Here is a 21,296-nt window from a genome sequence, read left to right as displayed (position 1 = left end):
CATAGTAACAATATATTATGGGCTGAAGAGAATGGGGATGGAAATACTGTCCCTAGGCAGAGAAGCTTCAGTCAACTGGAATAAGTAGCCCAACTAGGAGCTGCTTGTCATTATCATTGTTTGAAGGAGCATGCAGCTAGTCAGCTCATCGAGACCATAAGAAACTCGCTTCTCTAACAGAGCTATTTCCTGGATTGGCATTTAGCAAATCAAGCATTTGAAATAATGTGGCAGTTCTATCTTAACTAAAAGATGTAATTTCAAAGCATCCTCTTACATCCCCCTCATATGAGGAGGCTGGGGAGAGAAAGAAAATCAGTCTTGCATAAAATATAGTCTACGTATTTCCTTTTTTTTTTTTTTTTTAAGGAGGCCACTTGAGTTAGCTTCAGCTGAACTATTGGACTGAATGAAAAGAGAATGTATAGTAATTACATCCTCTCAACCTATCAGAAACACAACTAGGACTTTTTGTACCTGGGTTTGGGATAAAGGGGAGGGAATAGAGAAGGGGGAACAATCAGAGGGACCAAGAGAAGGAAGGAAAATGGGAGGAACGGGGAAAAGAGAAGGAAGGAGGAGGGGAGAGAGCATATAAACAGCACCTAAAACAATGGGCGCAGAAAGAACCTGTATTTAGAAGGGCGGACACTGTACTGTAGCAGAGACCTTGGGGACACTCTAAGGCTGCTGCTGAGAAGCCTATCCACACCCCTACTCCTTCAAGAAAGGAGCCATCTGGTAGCTTCATATTCTAACTAATTATTCTTGATAAATAGATACTAAGACCAGTTGTTTCTTCACACTTGAAAGCTAAAAAGCTTAACTCCTGGAGTGGCAAATCTCATAGTAAACAGGGAACTGCTTTGGGGGAAACATTGGAATTTTGGGGGGGGGGGGAATCAACTTCTCCCAAACCTTCAAAGTATAATATTAGATATGGTTCCAGAGAATCAGGGATGAAGAATTCTACCCAACTCCTGAAAGACATAGGGGACCCCAAGATGCAGAATATTTTTTAATATGGCCAATTCCTGAATTTGTTTTGCTTGATTCTACATATTTGTTGTGAGAATTTTTTCCCCCAATGGAGAAGAGGTGGGAAGAAGAGAAAATAGATTTTTGTTTATTGAAAAAATAAAATAAAATTTAAAGTGTAATGCTAAGGTTAGAAGGCACCTCAGAGATCATTTAGTCTAAGTCCTTCATTTTACAAAGCAGGAAAATGAAACCCCAGAGAAAGGAAGTGACTTTCTCAAGGACATAAAGAGAGGCTTATTAAGAGATATAATGAGAGAACATAATTACTATCCATTCTCTTCTTACAGAAAATGAGACTGAGCTGAGGAAGTATTCAATGGAGACCAAATCTCATTGATTCATTGGAGCTAGACCTTGTAGACCATGTTATTCGACCCCCTCACTCCACAGAAGAGAAAACAGAGGCTCAGAGTGAGTTTTGGAGAGGGAACTTGAACAAGTGTATCCTGAATTGCTGCCCAGGGCTCTTTGAGGCAAATTACTGAAATCTGAAGAGGAAGGAAATACATAGAGGCAATGCTGTATCCACCAATGAGAGGCTGAAGCCTCCTTTTTCGTACTGCACTACTGAAAGCACCCTCACCATCACCAAGGCTGTGATACTGCAAAGAATCCCTAGGCCTATAATAAATGTAAGAGAGAGATTTAGAGAATCCTGGGAAGAATTATATGAACTGGGGCAAAGTGAAGTGAGCAGAAGCAGTATAATAATTTATACAATAATAACAAAAATTTAAGAAACATGATCAATGAAATGGCAATCACAACTCCAGCGGGTCAAAGATGACACCACCCATTTCCTGACAGAGAGCTGATGGTCCCAGGATGGAGAATGAGGTAGAAATTTTCTGAAACAGACAATAAGTGGATTTCCTTTGTTGATTATGCACATTTCTTACAAAAGCTGTGTTTTTTCTTTTTTTTAATGGGGGAGGGTATTGAGCAGATTTTATTTTTAGAAAAAGTGTTCCAAACATGAATTAATATAGTGAAGTTCTTTTGTAAATAGTGCAAATATATGTATAATCAATTATGTTGTTTAAATATGAGCTTGTTATAAATTAAAATCTGTTTTGAAAAGAAGTAAACAGTAAACTACAAGACTACAAAGTTACCATTGCTATGAAATGCAATCATAATTTTAGGAAAATTTGCTTAAGTGATTTTTTTTTAAATAAGAAGATAATTATAATGAGATAGTACTGATGTGTCAGAACCAAGATTTATCAATAAAACATTTTTTAAAAGACAAAAAAAAGGAGCTCCTAGACCTAGAAAAGCATTCCACTCCCCACAAAGGGTCAGTTAGCCAGTCAACCATCATTTATTTAAGCACCTAACTACACATCAGACATTGTGCTAAAGTACTGGGGATATAAAAAAGGACAAAAAACACCACACAAAAACATCACAATGCTTACTCTCAAATACTTCACTTTCTAGTAGTGTAGGGGAAACAAAACACAAACAACTATGATATAAATAGACATATATACACACATATATTTATATTTACATATATACACACATGTAAACATGCACAATATACATATATCTATGCTATATGTATTAATATTATATTAACTATGTAATTATATTATGACAAACGAATAATGATATATAGTATGTAACAGTACATCATAACTATAGAGTATATATATTATATATTGTTTTGTACTATACATATAATAAATTGAGGGGATAGTGTCAGAGGCAAGACTAACCCCCCCCCCCATTTATCATATATACAATCCAAAGATTAAAGAGGATTAGGAAAGGCTTCTTGCAAAAGGTAGGATTTTAGCTGAGCTTGAAGAAAACCAGCAAAGCCAGGAGGCAGAGATAAGTGGAAAGAACTTTCCAGTCATGGAGCACAGACAACAAAAATGTGCACATCTGATAGGATCACCACCTAGACACCCAATATAGCTGACCTTTTCAAGGAGTTTAGTCACAAATGGAAAGAGAAATATGGAATGATAACTAGTAGATGGACAGACCAAGTGAGGGTTTTTTGAGGAAGGGGGAGATGTGGGAAAGCATAGATCACATCCTTATCTGAGATCAAAAGCTTCCTCTTAGCTTACAGTATAGTCTACTACACTTTCAACTGCATTCTCCTCCCTTCTCCACTGGACTTGGGGAAAACAGTGGCTGTCTCCCTTCTCCTCACTGGTCAATTATGTATGACTAGAGGGTAGGGGGAAACTGCCTAACAGCTGTTCTGCTTTCTTTTCCCAGACAAAACATTGCAATGGCCACTGTAGGCACTGAGTTGACCAGCTGACTGGATCATATTCTGAGCTAAGCCTCCTTCGTCTTTTCTAGGTCAAGCCTGAGTTTGCAACCTACTAGCTGTGGATTTTGACCTCCCAATGCCCCAAGAGCAGGTGCTAGAGTTGTATCATTCTCCTGGCTGATGTGAGTCAGCTCCCCACCTTGTCTCCAGGTCTACCCACCATCACTGCTCCCTGCCACCAGACTGTGCCTCTGCCACACACACACACACACACACACACACACACACACACACACACACACACACACACACACACTTCTTCCTTACATGTCGCTGATTGACACAATGGACAAAGCATTGGACCTGAAGTGAGGAAGACCCAAGTTCAATTCAGGTTTTGGACATGAGCTGTGTGACACTGTCTGCCTCAGTTTCTATAATGTAAAATGAGGATAATAATTGCACCTGTTTCACGAGGTTGTTGTGAGGATCAAATGATATATTTGTAAAGTTCTTAGCATGATGTCTGACACATAGTAGTAGCTTAATACTTGTTTCCTTGTTTGCTTCCTTCCTTTCTTAGAGGAGTACAAGCATAGCCAGCCCCCTATCCTCTTTATATTCCCCAAGTCTCTGGAAAGCTTTGAGCCCTTCGGCAAATCATTATCAACATCATATCACCACCATATTAAATGTCAGACCCAAACTCACACATACCTAGCTCCAGATAAAGCTGGCTGTGTGGCCATCTAGTCCAAGGTCTTTATTTTGCAGATGAGAAATCTAAGACACAAGAGGTTAAGTGACTTGTCCAAATCATTATAGGCGGTAGATGTTAAAGGCAGAAATCAAACCCAGGTCTTATGACTATAAAGCCAGTGTAACCCTGGGCATTTAAACTCCCAAGGCAGTGGAACAGCCATATATATGTATATGCACATATATATACACATACACACAATATACACACATATGTATGTAATACACACATATGTGTGTATATTTGTATGTGTATAGACACACACATATATGAAAAATTGGGGACAGTCTCAGAGGAAAGACGGTAAGATTAAGGAGGCTGGAAAAGGATTCTTCCAGAAAGTAGGACTTTCCAGTACCTACTCTGTGATAGGGTTGGGGCAAGTATAGAATGGGACATATATTTTCAAAAACAGAAAATGGGGTAATTTGTTTTGCTTGACTTTGCACATTTGTTATAATGGAAGGTTTTCAAGGAATGTATGGAATGAGTTAATGGGAGAGATGAATCATAGAGAAGAAAAATAATGAAAGATCAATAAAATATTTTAAAATAAGGTCAGAAGGGGCACAAATTAAAGAATTTTGTTACTAACATTCAATTTAGCTTATATTTCAAAAATTTAAAGCAATTATAAAACCTAAAAAAAAGAATGTAGAGAAATATGTAAAGCTTCATATTATGTGATGAGAAGAAAGTAGAGCCAAAGTAAAATATATACACTGACATAAATAAAGTCTTCCTGGAGAAGCAACAGAATTATTGAAATATTCTGATCAATGTTAACCACATTATCCAAGTTAAAGGGCACATTTCTTTCTATTAGCAATCCATAAGCTAATTGTTTCAGAAAATATATGTTGTGGGGCAGGTAGGTGCCTCAGTGAGTAGAGAACCAGAGCAATGGCCCTGGAGTCAGGAGGACCTGAGTTCAAATCCGGCCTCAGACACTGGACACAATTACTAGCCATGTGACTTTGGGCAAGTCACTTAACCCCAATTAATTGCCCTCCAAAAAAAATAGAAAATATATGTTGTAAAAGAGGTTATTTGGATGTTTTCTGGGAAGTACCTGTTGAGGAAGGGGAAGCAAATAGGAATTTGTTAATCACCTATTATGTGTCAGACCCTGTGCTAAGCACTTCACAAATATTATCTCATTTACGCCAAAGCAAACTATGTCAATACATTTCTTTAAACCTGCAAAATTACAAGATGGGGAAAGGCATTCCCTGTGAATGACTGACTGAGAAACATTCAGGAGCTTTCCTTCTCCCTTGATGGGAAGCTCATGGTAGGGAGTAGTAAGAGATATGATTAGAAAGGGGCAGGGGTCCAGCAGGCGAGGCTAGGTGGATATTCACAGTGGATAGAGCACCAGCCCAGGAGTCAGGAGCAGCTGAGTTCAAATCCTGCTTCAGACACTTAACACAAAACTAGTTGTGTGACCTTGGGCAAGTCACTTAACCCCAATTGCCCTACCTTCCCCTTCCAAAAAGCAAAAAAAAAAAAAAAAAAAAAAGGTAGGTGGGAAGCACCCTCAAGGGTAAACCCAAAGAGGGCAGGATTAAGTTTTAATTATCTCATTGAGCTTTACATGTAGTAGGAATTTCAAAAAGCTGTTGCTTCATGAAAGATGAATGAATGAGTGAATAAACAGCCCTGTTTGCCAGGCTAGAGAGTTAAGAATGTATCCTAGAGGCAGTGAGGAGTCAGAATTTTTCAACCTGTGTGTAACAAGATAAAGGAAGTGGTTCTAAAAGAATAACCAGCTGGCATTGTACAGGAGAAAGGGCAGTGATCCAGGGATGAGGCCATCAAGGGCTGTTCAATGGCAGAAACAAACCTTTTTAAAAGGATCACACAGATATGACAGATTTTTCATAGATCAATAGACTTGGTCATTTACTGACTACAGGAAATAAAAGAGAGAAGGAAGTGAAAAGTGACTTCGAAGCAGGTATCAGAAACCTTTTAGACACAAGGTACCAAGTTACTGAGTTTCAGTTTCCTGGAAAGCTGGGAGGGCCAGGAGTGAAAGGATACCAATCAATTCAGAAAGAGATCTTCCTTCAACCTAGGGCAAATTAGAGAGGGTTAACAAATTCTTTTAAAATGCAAATGTCCCTATGAGAGTTAAGCCTCATTAACACTTTAATGTGAATTATTTTAATTAGGTAGCCAAATCACTTTCATTCAAATCCCAAGCTAAGACCAATCAAACAACAAGAAATGAAGTTTTGTTTTAAGAAGCTAAAAGGAAGAGATAATTAAGAACCTAGGGACACCTGGGAGAGGTCAGGTCTTACCACTTCTCTTCCACTGAGATCATTTCTCCTTTGAGACTGGCACAAAGATGTTCACCAATGCCTATTACAAAGTTTGGGGTTTTCTCCTGTATAGCTCAGAAAATGTAGTGTCTGATGGACAAAGGAAAGTCAGGAGGGAAAAAAAAAGAGCTGGTTTGAGTGCGAAACTATGATAGCTTCAGTTCAAAATATGGTAAATTTTAGGTGATGTATCATATCCAAATAGAAATATCCAGCAGGTACTTCAGTTGGAAATAATGGGTTGGAATTTAAAAGGCAGCTGTGGATGGGGAGACAGGAAGACCTGTATTCAAATCCCATGTCTGACACTATCCTGGTATGTTGACCTACAAGCATTTATTAAGCACCTACTGTGTACCAGGCACTATGTTAAGTGATGGGGACCAAAAAAAAGCAAAAACAGTCTCTACCATCAAGGAGCTCACATTCTAACGGATAGGACAAGAGGTAAAAACAAATGGATAAATTGGTTATAAAGGATAAATGGGTTATAAAGGATAAATGGGTTATAACATCAGAAGGAAGGCACTAGGTTTTAGCTGAGACTTAAGAGGAAGCCAGGGAAGGCAGGAAGCAGAGACCAGTATGAAGGGCATTCCGAACACTGGATATAGCACATAATCTCTCTAACTTCAGTTTCCTTATCTGTAAAATGGGAATAATAATGGCACCTCCTCAAATGGGGAACAATTGAGATCATGAATTAAAGCATTTTATAAACTATATAGTACTACATAAAAGTCAGACACAAAGATGCCAAAGCTATCAACAGAGAGGTGATTGTAGAAGTCATTAAGAAGGTTCTAAAGAGAGGGCAGAAGGCTAATCTTTAGGGATTTGCTCCCAAAGTTTAATTCAGTAAGATTTATTAGGCACCTACAATTTGGCATGACAATAGAGATTTAGTAAATGCTTTCTGACTGGTTGGCTGGTTGGTTGGTTGGTTGGGTTGGTTGGTTAGGTTGGTTGGTTAGTTGGGTTGGTTGGTTAGGTTGGTTGCTTGGTTGGTTGAGTTGACTGGTTGGTTGGGTTGGTTAGTTGGTTGCTTGGTTGGTTGGTTGAAAAAAATAGGGAGCCACAATTGATCAGAGGTAAGAAGAGCATCACAACAGGGTAGTACAATAGTTCCCATCCTTCTCAAGAGCAAGACACATGATAGTAGCTATAACTGCTAGTATCTCATGACTGTAGAAATACATGAGGACATTCAAACAAATTTTTACTCTATCAATGAGAAAGCAAATTTGACATTTTGTAAAATTCAAGAGTAAAATGCTCAAACTACCCATCCCAGTGACATTAATGCCTTCCCTCATTGGTTATCTCCAATTCACCTTGGACATCTCTTGTTAGTACACAGTTGTTTGCATGTTGCCTTCACCATTAGACTGTGAGCTCTCTGAAGGCAGAGGCTATTTTTGCCTTTATTTATATTCAAGGAGTTCAGGACTGTACCTGGTACACATTAAGCACTTAATAAATGCTTATTGACTAACTGATGCGGGAGGGGGAGCACCTGGGGGAAAGGGCATCAAATTACATTCAGAGTAGCAGAGCCAGCTAGGTGGTGCAGTGGATAAAATGCTGTGCATGGAGTCAGAGAGAACTGAATTCAAACCTGACCTCAGATTCTTACTAGCTGTGTAATGCTGGGCAAGACACTTAACCTTTTTGCCTTCATCTATAAAATGAGGTGGAGAGGTAAATGGTAAACCACTCTAGTATCTATGCCAAAAAAAAACCCAAATGGGTTGAACGGGACTGAAATGACACAATAACTTCAAAAGAGGGTTTTTTTTTCCTATTAGGCACTTATGAAGTAGACTCTCAGCACAAAACCTATGACTCATAGCCATGTCTTACTGATGCTAAAGATTAAAATGACTGTTTGAGTTTAGTGACCCCCTTGCAATAACTTCTGGGGCACCCTGGAAGTCCTCAAGCTCACAGGCTGGAAATGATTAGTATGACATCATAGATGACAAAGGGGGGAAAAAACTTCCAAGAGTGGTCCACTGTGTCAAATGTCAAAGAGAGGTCTAGAAGAATGATTGAGAAAAAGCCTTTGGAACTTCTAAGAATAAAATACATTATGTCTCCTTGGTTGGAGACAGTAGGGCCCTATGAAGGGTGGTGGGGTTAGAGGAGTTTCAGAGCATTAAGAAGGGAGGGGGTGGTGAGGAAACTGACAAGAAATAAGCATGAACAATTTTTTCAAAAAGTCTGACAGTGAGAGTAAGAGATAATATGTACTTAATAATATCATTTATCAGTAATTATGAGGATATAACAGGTTCAAGAAAAAGGTGATTGGTGTTTTGTTTTGTTTTTCATTTTTGAAAAAAACATATACAGGAAGAAACCAGAAAGGAGATTCTGGAGAAGACAAAGAACTTAAGAACAATGTCCTTCAAAACGCAAAAGTGATAGGACCTAAGGTACATGTGGAAGGATAAACTTTACCCAGAGAGAATACACTTCTTCCAATGGACCTGCATTAACTGTTAAGAGTATGGATGAAGAGAGGAGGCTAGGTGGTGTAGTGAGTAGAGCACCGGCTCTGGAATCAGGACCTGAGTTCAAATTCGACCTCAGACATTTAACACTTACTAGCCATGTGACCTTGGACAAGTCACTTAACCCCAATAGCCCTGCCTTCCCCCTCCAAAAAGCAAAAAAATAAAATTTTGTTTAAAAGAGTATGGATGAACAGATAAAGAAATGCTGAAATACAGGGTAGAGTATAGAACTGGATTAAGTCAAAACACCTAGATTCTAGTAGCATTTCTGCTGCTAGCTAGTTTTGTGACCACCTCTCTGGACCTCTGGTAAAAGTACAGGGGTTGGACATCTAAATGATCTCAGTAATTAACACATAGTAAGTATTTAAATGCTTGCTTCTTGCCTCTAGGTCCCTTTTCGATCTAAAACTATGATTCTAGTAGCTTCAGATTTACTTGCTCATTCTATGGAAAGAAAAATTTATTAGACTCACTTAAAGGAGGCTTGATTTTGTCCTTCTGCCAAAACAGACCACAAGCTCTCTACAATTTAATACACTAATTAGCTGTGTGATTCTAACACTGGGAAGACACTTAATCTCTTAGAGCCCCAGTTTCCCCATCAGTAAAATGGTTGTTATGAAGATTCAAGAGAGATTCTAGGCAAAGTAATGTGTAAACCTTATAGCACTGTGTAAATATTTTAAAATAAAATTTATTTTTTCTCCCCCAATCATTTGTAAAAACATTTTAAAAAAATATTTGTTGGGGCTTTTTTAAAGTTTTGAGTTCCAAATTCTATCCCTCTCTCCCTTTCCTCACTCCTCCCTGAGAGGGCAAGTCAGGGGTGAGGAAGTCTGTTCTGTGAAGTTTGGATTCAGTCAAAGGGCTGCACTTGAGGAACTAGAGGGCCACATATGGCCTTCAAAGCTGCAGATTCCCCACCTCTGGGATAAGCAATACATGTGCAATCATGTAAAACATTTCCATATTAATGATTTTAGCACTATATGAATATAAAAACCATTATTATTAGGAAGATACTTCTTGAGACTTGGGGGTGGCTAAATACTTAACCACTGCAGAGTTAACCTGGAACTGAAGCTCTTTAGATTCATCAGAACTGATCTTTAAAGAAGAGACATAAAGTCTATCACCAGGTCTCTTACTTGAAGCTTTCCTGACTTGCCAGAGCCTGAGTTCCAAAGATATCAACTTGGCTCTCTATGTAACTTTAATTTACAATCAATGAGATGTAAAATAATATACATCTCTATAAGGTTATTTGAAGAAAAAAATGTTTTTGAGGCAACAAAAAAAAATTTAAAACCACAAAAAAATTCTATAACATGCCTGAATATATTCCAATATTATAAACTTGGTAAAGGAGTCTTAATTTTCCTTCAAAAGCCTAAAGCAAATATGAACTGATGCTGAGTTAAGTGAAAAGAACCAGAAAAACTCTACATACAGTAATAACAACATTGTGCAATGATTAACTATGTCTGACTTAACCCTTCTCAGCTATCCACATCCAGAGAACAACTTATGGAGTCCGAATGCAGATCAAAGCAGACTATTTTCACTTTCTTTTAATTTTTGTTTTTCCTTTCTCATGGTTTTTCCCTTTTGTTCTGATTCTTCTTTCATAATATGACTAATGTTTCCACATTAGTTTCCACATTAAACACAACAATGTGTGTTTAACATGATGGCAAATGTATAATCTATATCAGATTGCATACTGTCTTGGGGAGATTAGTAAGGGAAGGAGAAAAATTTGAAACTCAATCTTATTTCATATTAAAAAGTTGCCTTTCTCAGTCTGCTTTTATGATATATTTAAAGAATGAGAAATTTTGCAACAAGTATCTCTTATTTTATAAAGGCCTCATTTCTCAAATATATAGAGAACTGAATTAAATTTATTAAAAAAAATACAAGTCATTCCCCAATTGATAAATAGCCAAATGACATGAATAGGTAGTTTTCAGACAAAGAAATCAAAACTTTCTCTAGTCGAATAAAAAATGTTCTAAATCACTATTGATTAGAGAAATGCAAATTAAAACAACTGAGGTACCACCTCACACCTATCAGAGTGGCTAATATGATAAAAAAGGAAAATGATAGATATTGGAGGGGATATGGGAAAACTGGGACACCAATGCAAAACTGGTGGAGTTGTGAACTGATACAACCATTCTGGAAAGCAATATGGAACTATACCCAAAGGGTTATAAAACTATGCCTACCCTTTGATCCAGTAATACCACTGCTGGGTCTATATCTCAAAGACATCCAGAAAAAGGAAAAGGACCTATTTGTACAAAAATATTTATAGCAGCTCTTTTTGTAGTAGCTAAGAATTAGAAATCAAAGAGATGTTCATCAATTGGGGAATGAATGGCTAAACAAGCTGTGGTATGATTGTAATGGAATATTATTGTCTATAAGAAATGACAAGCAGGATGATTTCAGAAAAACCTGGAAAGACTTACATGAACTGATGTAAACTGAAATGAACAGAACCAGGATGTTGTACACAGTAACAGCAATATTGTTTGATAAAGAACTGTGACTAACTTATCTATTCTCAGCAACACAATGATCCAAGACAATCCCAAAGGACTAATGATGAAGCATACTATCCACTTCCAGAGGAAGAATTGATAATGATTAAATACAGACTGAAGCATGCAATTTCTTACTTTCTTTTTTCTTTTATTCAAGTCTTCTTGTACAAAATGATTAACATGGAAATATTTTACATAATTGCACATGTATAACCTATATCTGCTTACCATCTCAGAGAGAGGGAAGGGGAGGGAAGGATAGAATTTGGAACTCAAATTTTGAAATGTTTAAAAATTGAAAAAAAAAAGGATGAGAAATTCTGCAACATCGAAGCCAAAAATATGTCTCAAGCCAGCAATATGTTTTACACCCAGTTAACAGTGTTAAATACCCCATATAATGAGCTTATCCATCTCTACTTCTTGACAATATATCACATGGTATTACAAGGAACTTTTTGGGTCCATTCAAATCCTTGAGTTATAGTGAGATTTAATTATTTTGTATACTGTTGTAATCAATGGATCATTGATGTAGCTTAGGAATCTTTTTATTATTCAGAGATTCTTGTGGCAGTGGAATCTATAATGCATAAGAGTATCTGACCTATACCATTTTACATACATAGTTCTGAAAGCAGCTTCCAAACCATTGATTAAACCGTGTCCCCAAACAAGTCAATATCACCTTTCTCCTACAGCAGAGAAAAACTGCCAAGGTCATTTGGCTGAGAAATGAATCAACATGCATAAAGTAAGCTTAACAAAGTTGGGAGTATTATCATACTTTCAACAGAGTAGAGATGAAGACATTTCACTGACTACCTAGTCCAGCCCCCTCAGTTTATAAAAGAAGAAAGTAAGGCCCAGGGAAAGGCGGTTGCTTTTCTGAAGTTACAACGTAAAAATTAGCAGCAGGATTTCCATAAAAACTGATTCCAAAACGAGCGTTCTTTCTACCATGCTATCATTCTGCTTTAATTCATTCCAAAATGAAAATGTAACAAATATGTTTCTCACATTAGTAGAATGTCAGATCACTGAATCCAGGGATTATTTCCTTTTCATAAATGCATCCCATAATTTATGAGATACTTGTTGTTATTGCAACCATCAGTATGCTATTTGAAGTCCAGAAACTTTACTGGTTGTTCAGAAAATGGCAGCACAGAAAACCATTTACTGTCTGACACCTGCTATGTGCAAGTCATTCATTCATTCGTTCGTTCAAAGAATAATTAAGCAACTATCACTCACCAGGTATGGTAGCATGATTATTAATTAATCTCTGCTACTGGGGAGGTTGAAGCTAGTGGATTTTATGAACTCAAGGGTTCATGCAAACTTCACAGAACAAATCCCCTTAATAAAAGGATTTGTTCTATAAAACTTGGACTCAGTCAAAAGGCCATAATTGAGGACCTAGAGGGCCACATGTGGCCTCAAGGCCACAGGTTCCCTACCCCTGACCAATTTAGTCCAGTATCAATACTGTGAGCATTCATGAGAAGGAAGGGAGACCAGACTGCTTAAGTAGGGGCAGACCCACCAAGGTCAAAAACTGAGCTGAACTGATCAGCAGTGGGATTGTGTGATAAATGACCTATGTACTCCCAGCCTGGGGGAGAAAGCAATACTCAAGTCTCAAAAAAAAAAAAAAATAGCCCAGTCTATCAAAGTCAGTCATCACAGATATAATGTGTCTTTAATTGTGTACAAAGTTCTCCTGGTTCTGCGTCCCTCACTCAGCATCAGTTTATATAAGTTTCTCCAGGTTATTATTATTATAATTTAATATTGGTTAAGAAATAATCAACAAGGGGTGGCTAGGCAGGGCAGTGAATAGAGCATAGGCCCTGGAGTAAGGCGGACCTGAGTTAAAATCTGGCCTCAGACACTTACACACACACACACACACACACACACACACACACACACACACACAAAACTAGCCGTGTGACCTTGGGCAAGTCACTTAACCCCAAAGTTGCCCTCCAAAAAAAAAAGTCTTTGGGGCGGCTAGGTGGCGCAGTGAATAGAGTACCGGCCCTGGAGTCAGGAGGACCTGAATTCAAATCCAGCCTCAGACACGTAACACAAAAAACTAGCTGTGTGACCTTGGGCAAGTCACTTAACCCCAATTGCCCTCCAAAAAACAAAAAAAATATTTTTTAATTTAAGAAATAATGAATAACACATACAAAATGATGAGTTGCCACATACGTAATGGCAACCATAAATTCAACAGCATTTATTAAGCATGTTATGTCCACAACCTGTGCTTAGTAGAGAATGGGGGTGCTATGAGAGTGAAGTGCTATAAACCCTGTCAGATATCATCATTTGTAGACTGGTTTTGTTATAAGGGAGATTTCTATAGAGGGATGAGGATATATCAGAAAGCAATTAAACTATTAAAACTTACAAATGCTGTATAAACAAACTACTCTCAGTAGGATTCAACAGAAAGATCATTGTAGTTAGGTAGGGCAACTACTGAAAGTAACTAGTACCAGTTTTCAAGAAAATTAATGTAATCCAAAAACTTGCAAAAAATTACACCAAATAACACATATTCTTTATCATTTTCCCACAGGGAGCTTATTATCTGGTAAAAGTAACAAAACACACTCATAAAACAATTAGAGCAAAAGAAGATATATAACTGTATAGCACAGAAAACTGGGGAAGGGGAGAAAGGCTTTGTAGAACACAGAAATCATCACATTTCAATATCACCAGGGAAAGTTCACAGGAGTGTTGGGTCTAGAGTTGGATTTCTATATATAGTTAGGATGTGTGTGGGTAGAGAAGAGGGATGGTATTTCAAGTGATAGAAAATAGCATGGCCAATGGTATTTATTAGGAGCATCTCCTTTTGAGAGGGGTACAATACAAATGGTAAAAAAAAAAATGATAGGAGAAAAGAAGGGGGTTTGTGTTAGGGAACACATAGTAGGAGGAAGAAAGTTGGATATGAAAAGTGATGCCAGGCTGTTAATGACTCTAAATACTGATTCAAGGAGGTCAGTCACAGTCAAACTGCTAACAGATAGATTATGTTGGTTTGGGGTGTTCATTTTTGGGGGGGCAGACCAGCACTACAGAGAGAGGGTCAACCTTGGAGCAAGAAAGACCCAGGCTCAAATCTCCAACACAGACCAGCTGCATGGCCATGGGAAAGTCTCTTGGCTGTTTTCAAGACCACCCACTGCCCATCCCACAGAAAACCTTTCTTTTTTTTTTTCTTTTTTTTGGAAGGGGGAGGGCAGGGAAATTGGGGTTAAGTGACTTGCCCAAGGTCACATTAGTAAGGGTTAAGTGTCTGAGGTTGGATTTGAACTCAGATCCTCCCAATTTTTGGATATGAACTCAGGATTGGTGCTCTATTCACTGTGCCACCTAGCCACCCCCAGGAAAGCCTTTCTTGATCTGCTCTGTTGCACATCTTCTCCTCCATCTTAGATTAGTTGACATATAGTTGACATTTACCTATTCCTCTCCATGGAGTTCCTAGTCTCCCTTCGGAATACAAGCTCTCCCCATAGTGTCTGCAAGGCTCAGAATAGGTACTTAATAAATGCGTGTTGACTGATTTCCTCCTTCATCTTGTTCAAATGTTAGTGTTCCCTTCCTCCTGAAATTACTTTGTAAAATATATCTATATCTAGCATTTATATATGTGTTATATGTGTATGAGTGTGTGTATATGTATGTGTATATACATGTCGTATCCCCACAGCAGACTGTAAATCCTCTGTGGGCCACAACTTTAAAAAAAATCTTTGTTATCTCTAGAACCTAGTATAATCAAATTTGTTGAAAAAGTAGCCTGTCCTCTTTAAGCCATAAATTCTAAACCTAGTACATTTATGTCAATATCTCAAGTCAGACGTGAAGTTAAAATTTTTCTCTAGGGACACTTCCTTCGAAACAACACACATCCCAAACAAGACACATTTGGACACTCATTATTTAGGACATTGTCCTAACTAATCACACTAGATTTAGTCAGAAGACCAGAGCTTGAATTTCAGTTTGGCTATTTACTACCTGTGTGACTTTGCATGGGTCACCTCCAGTCTTGGGTCTCAGGTTCCTTCCTCACCTGTAAAGTGAAAACATTGGACAACATGATCTGAAGATCCCTCTGAGCCCTAAAATCAACAGTCCTAATGACGAAAGTGATATGAGAGGGAGGGAGGAAGAGACAGAGACAGACAGACAGACCAACAGACAGAGACAGAGATAGACTACAAACAAGTCCCTAGAGAAAATTACTTTTATCTAGAACTTCCTTTGTAAAGCAAGGATATTTTTCAACAACAGAGACTATAGCCAGGGCACACACAGAAGGTGATCTGACTGAATAACATCTAGTAGGGGACAATTTAAAGAAGAATTTATAGGGTCTTACATTATTTTCAATTTTTAAGATAAAACTGGGCAGAATCATGCTTACTCCATTCATTTTGGCTCTTCTCAGTACTGTTCCACCATTTCTCACTTTGTCATGGAGTGAATCACTTGTTCATTATACTTTTGGTAAATGCCAAAGACAGTATTCATTTTAAATGTTGTCATTTTAAATGTTAGCTGGCACAGTGAATAAAGCAATGGACTCAGCAAGACTTGAGTTTAAATTCCAACTCAGACCCTTGGCAAATCTCTTACCTCCATTTGCCTCAAGTTTCCTCAATCATAAAATGGATTTAATAACAGCACCTACCTCACTGGGTTGTTGTAAGGATCAAATGAGATGGTATCTGTAAGATGATTAGTACAGTGCCTGGCATAATAGGTGCTTAAGGTATGCCTGTTCTTGGGACAGCTAGGTGGCACAGTAAATAGAGCACTGGTCCTGGAGTCAGGAGAACCTAAGCTCAAACCCAGCCTCAGACACTTGATCATACTTACTAGTTGTGTGACCTTGGACAAGTCACTTAACCCTAATTGCCTTGCCTTCTCCCATCCCCCCTCAAAAAAATGCTTGTTCTTTTCCCTTCTTTCTTCTTTCCTCCATTAGAAATGGATAGCATGTGTTGGGTTTTACAAAGCATTTTTACATGTATGGTATCTTGTTGGTGTTATGGGGGCAGGGACTGTATTTTCCCTCCTTTTGTATCCCCAGCACTTAATATAGTGCCTGGCACATAGTAGGCCCTTAACAGATGTTTATTGATAGATTGATTATGACCAGGAGTCAGAGGTGCTATGGAACGAGCCCTGGGCTATGAAGTTGGGAAAGATGGAAGGCAGGGCAGATCTCATTAACCCTATTTGATAGATGAAGAAACAGAGAGGTGTTAAGTTACTTTCCCAAGGTTACATAGTGAGTTAATGACAAAATTAGAAGCAGATCCTATTTCAGGACACTTCACATTGCACTCCACCAGTTTTCAGGATACCAGTCAACAGAAGCCATCCAACTCTTAAAACATACCAAGGTCAGTGATGAGTCAAGGACCTCAACATCCTGCCGCTGCTGGGTTACCATCTGGTGGCAACATGTCTGCACCTTGTGTCCATTCTCAGGAAGCACACAGCTCTTCAGCAGGATCTCCCAAGAATACTACTGAGTTCTATTTAAACCATGAGAGCACACAGCAGGTCAAGAAAAGCAATCTTGCTAAAGACTGTGGCTCAGGTAGGCCAAGTAACTTACCTGCAGCCACATAAAATATACATGCACAGGATGTACATTACAGAAAATCATGGGACAAGATGAAAGGCAACCCCATGTTGTATTAAGTAGGCAGAAGTCCGTCCTTGGAATCATAAATGCTTGGGGTCAAGTCCTGCTTCTGACACAGCCTAGTTGTATGACCCACAGGCATTTCACTACTACATCTCTCGAGTATCTAAGACAGCTCACTAAAACTAAATTTGCAGTCAAATTGCTCATCTTCATGAATGGGAAAAAGTTTTCACACTGGCAGGTCCCCCTGGACAAATACAACAGGCTTGAATGAAAAAACAAAGGGGGAAGAAAGAAAAGAAATATCCACAAAATCAAAAGTCAGCTAATTCATTTTCTAAGTTGTGTTTTTATCTTAGCTCTTCAATAAGAAGCCTGGATTACTTTTCATGATCTGTAATAATATTTCCCTTCCAGATTAGCAGGTCTATCAAACAATTCATCACGTTCCTTGCAAATCTAAATTGCCCAGTAATACTACCATAATCCCAAATCCTTTATTACTCCTTTCTCAACTAGAGTTTTAAATTGTTCCACTCTTGTCAGAATATTTCAATACATTTTGCTCTTTCCTCTCTAAGTCACCTCTTGTCATCATCATTTAACAGAGCCAGGGATTATATTTACAGGGTATTATCTCTCCCATTAATTTTTCATGGCATTCCTGAATGAAAATGCTCAGCCAATGGCTTTCCCCACAGGCTCCCCTGCAGCTCACCAAGGTCTCAAGGTCACCAGGTCTTACTTACATACAACTTTTAATTTGCATGTCCCCCCCCCCCTTCTTGCTTCTTACTAAACAATGAGAGAGGTTCCCAGAGCAACAATCAACCCAATGCTGAAGAAACAAACCATTCTTGCTGCACATAACTCCCATTGTAATCCTAAAGAGGGATGATTTTTCTTTTTGAGGTCTTTTTCAGGAGGCGATTGGTGGATTCTTTCAACCTCTATTTTGCCCTCTGATTCTAAAATATCAGGGCAGTTTTCTTTGAGAACTTCCTGGAGGATGATTTCTAGGTTCTTACTTTGATCATGGCTTTCAAGTAGTCCAATAATTTTTAAATTATCTCTCCTGGATCTATTTTCCAGGTCAGTGGTTTTTCCCATGAGATATTTCACATTGCCTTCTATTCTTTCATTTGTTTGGATGTGTTTAACAGCATCTTGATTTCTCATAAAGTCATTAGCTCTCATTTGCTCCAATCTAATTCTAAAGCAATGATTCTCCTCAGTGAGCTTTTGAGACTCCTTTTTCCATCTGGCAAGTTCAACTTTTTAAGGCATTCTTCTCCTCATTGCCTTTTTGAGCCTCTTTTGCCAATTGAGTTAATCTATTTTTTAAGGTATGATTTTCCTCAGTCAGGCTGTTGACTCTCATTTTGTAATTTTCTTGCATCGTTCTCATTTCTCTTCCCAATTTTTCCTCCACTTCTCTTATCTGACTCTTAAGGTCCTCTATGGCCTGTAACCAGCTCGTATTTTCCTTTGAAGCTTCTGGTGCAGGAGTTCTGACTCCACTGTCTTCCTCTTGTTCCATGCTTTTCTCCTTTTTGTCCCAAAAATAGGAGTCTAATGTTGGAATCTTCTGTCTGCTTTGTTTCCTTTGCCTGGTCATGTTGCCCCTCAGTCACTTGACCCCTGGGCTTTTTGCCACAGTAGAACTCTGCCACCAGACAGGGGAGCTTTCATCCCAAACGCTGGGGATTTCTCAGCTGCCAGAGGTATTAGATGGGTGCCCTCTCTGAGGCCTCCACACACTCTGGCAAGCTGGACACACACCCTAGGACCTCCACCCTAGATTGCAGTCCAGATCCAAGAAGGTTAAAGCAAGAGCGATTATCCCTCAGACTGGTGCTTGGTTCCCCTACACTCTGCAGGCCAGGAGCTGAAGCTGCCACGTGGTGCTAGCTGGCTGTGCCAGCATCTGAGTTGCTTCTCGCCCTGAGGGCAAAGGCCACGCACTCCCACTTACTGGGTCCCAAAGTCCAGGCTACATTGACCTCTCACTTTGTCCTTCACATCTATGTGTTGATAATTCTGGAAACGGCCACAGCTGCTGCTGATCTGGAGTCCCACTGGCCGGCAGCTGGTCAGGCCCACCCTGGGGCTAAAGCCTTGGTGTGGGGCTGGGCTCGGCTCCCAGAGCACTGAGCTGGCCAATTCCTGCTGGCCTGCCAGGCTGTCCTCAGCGGGAGGTTAGCATCTCTGTGTCATTTTGTGGGTTCTGCAGCTGAGGAGGGATGATTTTTCAAAAGAGTGATGTGAGTGGGGTGGTTAGGTGGCGCAGTGAATAGAGCACCAGCCCTGGAGTAAGGAGGACCGGAGTTCAAATTCAGCCTGAGATACTAACTAGCTGTGTGACCCTGGGCAAGTCACTTCACTCTGTTTGCCTTAGCTCCTCATCTATAAAATGGGCTAGAGAAGGAAATGGCAAACCATTACGTTTTCATTGCCAGGAAAACCCCAAATGGGGTCACATGACTGAAAATGACTCAGCAACAACACTGAGCATCAAGATACCTGGCATCATAAAGAAAGGGCAGGCTTTGGTGTCAGGAAGACCTGAATTCAAATCCTGCCTCTTACAATTTTTATTGGTATCATAACTGGCATGTTCACTTAACCTCTCCATGCCTCAGTTGCAAATCGAGAACAATAATACTTATGTCACAGGGTTGATGTAAGGGTCAAAGGAGACCAGAGGATATCCAATTCAGAGCTGAAAGGGATCTCCAAAGTCATCTAGTCCAATTCCCATATTTTACAAATCAAATCAATAAGCATTTATTAAGCTACTATATGCTGGGCTAAAAGCAAGTCTCAGCTCTCAAGGAACTCACTGTCTAACAGGGTGAAAATAGGTAAACTATGTACAAACAGGACATACAAGATAAATTGGAGATCATCTCAGATGGAAGACACTAAGATTAAGGAGGACCAGGAAAGGTTTCTTGCAGAAGGTGGGACTTTACCTGAGACCCAAAGGGAGTCAGGAGGTCACATAGGGCCTGAGTGGCAGAAGGATTTGAGCCTCAGGCTTCTCATTCCAAATCCAATGTTCTTCCCAAACTGAAGTGAATACCTACAGGCTATACTTTGACTTAGAAAATCACAAATTAACACTATCTCTGTTGTATTGTATTCTTATTTCTTTTGTTAACTATTTGCCTATTATATTTTAACTTTATTGATTTTTTAAATTTAATTTAATTTTTTGGGTTACATTTTAAGTTCTGAACTGTCTCCCTCCCTCTCTCCCCACCCCACACTAGAGAAGGCTACCATTAGACATAGCTATACATATAGGTATAACTATAGACATAGATATATAAAACCATACTATGCATACTTTTATTTTATCAGTTTTTTCTCTGGAGATGGATAGTATCTTCTTTCAAAGGTCCTTTGTAGTTGATTTCAGTATTTATAGTATTCAGCATAATTTAGTCATTCAGTTATTCTTCAAACAATATATCTGTTAGTATACACAATATTCTCTTGGTTCTGCTCACTTCACTCCTCATTATTTCATGCAAGTCTTTCCATCTTTTTTCTAAATTCAACGTGCTCATCATGATGGGGTGCTTGGGATCTATGTCTGTTATATCAGTTTGTAACATCAGTCTGTAATATCGGTTTGTAACATCAGTTTGTAAAATGTATTTGTAAAACCAGTCTGTAAAATCACATTCTGGGCACCCCCCCACCCAGCCTCAGAGCAGAGCATTAACTCTGACCCTTCCCCCTGCCAGAACTCTGCCCAGCAACAATTCATGAACTGTTTATTTCTGCTTGGAACAATAACAAGCTATACCTATGAAGCCTTCACTAAACTATCTATAAACATTTTAGCTTAGGCAAATGTTATCTCCCCCTATTATAGTGGCCAGCTGCACCTATGAATCCTTCAATGCACATAGGTTAACTCCTTAGCCAATTATACACATACTGAGTCTCCGTTAGCCTTGGTTCCCAACATCCATCTTTTTTTTTTTTAAGCAATTGGGGTAAAGTAACTTGCTCAAGGTTACACAACCAGTTTTTTTGTGTGTGGGTGTTAAGTATCTGAGGCTGGAACCGATCCTAGGTCCTCCTGACTCCAACTCCGGGCCCAGCACTCTTACTCACTGCACCACCTAGCCACCCCT

The 21,296-nt window shown here is 39.0% G+C and overlaps 1 protein-coding gene across 15 annotated transcripts in view; it reads right to left on the bottom strand.

Moving 5' to 3' along the window:
• The window catches only part of FHIP1A (FHF complex subunit HOOK interacting protein 1A), a 438,671-nt gene that overhangs the window by 368,297 nt on the left and 49,078 nt on the right, over nucleotides 1–21,296 (bottom strand). For 4 of the 15 annotated variants that reach the window (XM_069105522.1, XM_069105520.1, XM_069105516.1 and 1 more), the window contains exon 2: nucleotides 15,501–15,555. The exons of the other annotated variants lie outside the window; for them this stretch is intronic. The gene's annotated coding sequence lies outside the window, so the exon portion shown is untranslated. The remainder of the gene's footprint in view (nucleotides 1–15,500; nucleotides 15,556–21,296) is intronic. 15 annotated transcript variants of the gene reach the window in all.

The sequence above is a fragment of the Petaurus breviceps genome, unplaced genomic scaffold, assembly GCF_028583685.1.
Source record: "Petaurus breviceps papuanus isolate PSGF00001 unplaced genomic scaffold, PetGlider_PUasm1.0 76, whole genome shotgun sequence".
NCBI classification, from domain to species: domain Eukaryota; kingdom Metazoa; phylum Chordata; class Mammalia; order Diprotodontia; family Petauridae; genus Petaurus; species Petaurus breviceps.
Note: the sequence above shows the minus strand (reverse complement) of the source record. Positions and strands in the feature narration are given on the sequence as shown.